A 3,216-nucleotide genomic window follows, 5' to 3' on the forward strand; every position below is an offset into this window, starting at 1 on the left:
GAGGAGGGGCCTGGCCCCTCCTAACGATCGATGGAACGTTACATGTGTACTCATAAATTAGCGATGCGATTGCATTACAGAAGTACCTGGCCCCCCTATCACTTAACTTGAACTCTACGAAAGCTAAAAAGGCCCATGAGAAAGCCCGTCATTAGCGCTTGCGTGGGTTTTCAAGTCCATAACAAGGCCAGATTGGGCAATCGGTGTCCGCTAAAAAGTCTCCTGGGCGCTGGAATTATCTCCCGTCATTAGCGCTTGCGTGGGTTAGCTGCTGCTGTCTTATCCCTCAAAAAAAAAAAACTATTGCCGTCGTGCGCCCTTGCCGCCTGCTCGCCTCTGCTCTTCCTGCTCAAGATCCGATTCCGACGACGATGCAGGCTGCTTCAATCCTCAACTCTGTAGGCTGCCAATGAATTAGCCAAGGTCACATCAAATTGTCTACTAATCCCTCTATTCTCACCTTGTATCATGTCGAACTAGATTTTATTTATTTTGATTGCGTGATTTGTGATGCGTCGCCGCGCTAGGCCCAGGCAGTCGTGATCATTCGAAAGCTCGAAGCAGTAGATATATGCCTGGTCGAGCATTGGTACAGATGGTTGTTGTGCGCCTACCAACGATGACCAACCGTTCTACTTTGACATACGGCAGAGGACACAAACAGTGGCTGGATTTGATTCTCTAGGTTTGTATTCTAGCAACACTGATCTTTTTTTCCTAATATAACTACAGAACTTTGTATAGGGTGATTTTTTGGAATGGTCTATCAGTGATGAATTGTCATTCAAACATGTATAGGTACAAGCTAAAAGCCACTAAGCCAACCATTTTATTATACAATGATTGTAATTGTTCGTACAACTTAAATTTCATATGATAATGTTTGGTAGCAAGGCATTTAATTTCATATCATATTCCAGAGTTGTTTGATTATCAATTTTATCTACTTGGCATGTATGTGAAATTATTGACGAATATTAGCTATAGCTAGACATGGTCCAGCTGCTAGAAAAAAGAGTGTATGTGTGTGTGTCTACTGTCTTGGCCAGGCTTAGATATGAAATTATGCATAAGTTTGTGTGGCACAAACTTTTCTTTTGGCTTCATTGTCATCTCGGTCCCCCTATGTCTAAATCCTGGCTCTGCCCCTGCGTGTATCCCCACTCTTTCTCCAATGAGGCAACCATGAGCCCCACCAGCCAGCCCGCTATGAAGAGACGGAGCAGGGCATGCCGCTTCCACCGGCGTTGCATAGCAGGGGCTGCATCGCAGGATTCGCTGGCATCACCGTGCGCTTCATTGCACCGTCCGCCGGCGCCGTTGTGCTCTTCATCGCAGCGTCCGTCGTCGTGTCACGCGCTGTGTAGGAGCCACCTCCGTCACCGTCGTGAGCTGCATAGTAGCCACCTCTGCCACCATCGCAGCAAGCCACCACCAACCACTGACGCAGCGAGGGACGAACCATGGATACTTCTCATCCCGGGCACCCACCGTCGCCGTCACGTGTTGCATCGAAGCAACCGCTACCGTGCGCTGCATAGCAACAACGACTGTCGCCGTCGCCGCCACGCATTGCACTGCCGTCACTGCACGCTGCATAACATCAACCACCGCCGTCATGTGTTGCATAGCATCAACCACCACCGTCATCGCGCGTTGCAATGGAGCACCGTCGCGTCGGTGCCGGCGTTGCAATGAAGCATCGCAGGCTTCCATCGGTGCTGCGATGAAAATTGCGACAGGCCGTCGATGCTGCGATGGAGCGCTGCCGTACCGGTGATGCCGCTGCAAGGAAGCACGCCGGCTTCCGTCAATACTGTGATGGAGCTGCGATGGAGCACCGCCACGCTGGTGTTGGCGCTGGAATGGAGGAATCGTTGCACTACTATTGCTGCAAGTCGGATGCGGCGCGCCGTCCCAGCACTCGTCGCGCCGCATGGCAGGCTGATGCAAGAGGAGACGAGGGTGTGGTTAGTACTGCAAATGAAGAGCTCCGCCGATGAAGGGAAGGGACCGATGAAGCATCGCAGGCTTCCATCTAGGGTTTCCCCCTGTGGCCGCCGGCCCCCCTAGGGGAACCCTAGGGTGCCGCTCCCTCCACCCTTTCCCCTATATGTAGAGGACGGGAGAGAGGGCAGCCGTAGCCCATCTATGCCACGGCGCTGCCCTCCCTCTCCATAGTGCTTAGCGAAGCTCTGTTGAGATTCCACCACCACCCCCGGCACCACGCCGTCATGCTGCTGGAGGACTCGAGCTACTACTTCACCATCGCTCGCTGGATCAAGGAGGTGAAGGCGTCATCAAGTCGTACGTGTGTTGAACACGGAGGTGCCGTCCGTTCGGCATTTGGATCGGGAGTTCGCGGGATGGATCATGATTGGATCACGAAGATGTTGGACTACATCAACCGCGTTTCTTAACGCTTCCCGTTAGCGACCTACAAGAGTATGTAGATGCAATCTCTCCTCTCGTAGATATTCATCTCCTAGATTGATCTTGACGAGCGTAGGAATTTTTTTGTTTCCCATGCAACGTTCCCTAACACCTGTCTCGCAGCAATAGACAGGTGTTAGGGAACGTTGCATGGGAAACAAAAAAAATTCCTACGCTCATCAAGATTAATCTAGGAGATGAACATCTACGAGAGGAGAGATTGCATCTACATACTCTTGTAGGTCGCTAATGGGAAGCGTTAAGAAACGCGGTTGATGTAGTCCAACATCTTCGTGATCCAATCATGATCCGTCCCGCGAACTCCCGATCCAAATGCCAAACGGATGGCACCTCCGTGTTCAACACACGTACGACTTGATGACGCCTTCACCTCCTTGATCCAGCGAGCGATGGTGAAGTAGTAGCTCGAGTCCTCCAGCAGCATGACGGCGTGGTGCCGGGGGTGGTGGTGGAATCTCAGCAGAGCTTCACTAAGCACTATGGAGAGGGAGGGCAGCGCCGTGGCATAGATGGGCTACGGCTGCCCTCTCTCCCGTCCTCTACATATAGGGGAAAGGGTGGAGGGAGCGGCACCCTAGGGTTCCCCTAGGGGGGCCGGCGGCCACAGGGGGGAACCCTAGATAGGTTTGGGCGCCTCCCCTTAGGAGGCTTACCCCCTAAGGCAAAGGGGGTGGCTGCCCTAGGGGACGTCCCCACCTCCTCTGGCTATGTGGGATTGCGTGAGGGGGTGCACACAGGCCCTTGGTTGGCTGGTGTGCCCCA

This window comes from Triticum dicoccoides, chromosome 4B, assembly GCF_002162155.2.
Source record: "Triticum dicoccoides isolate Atlit2015 ecotype Zavitan chromosome 4B, WEW_v2.0, whole genome shotgun sequence".
NCBI classification, from domain to species: Eukaryota; Viridiplantae; Streptophyta; class Magnoliopsida; order Poales; family Poaceae; genus Triticum; species Triticum dicoccoides.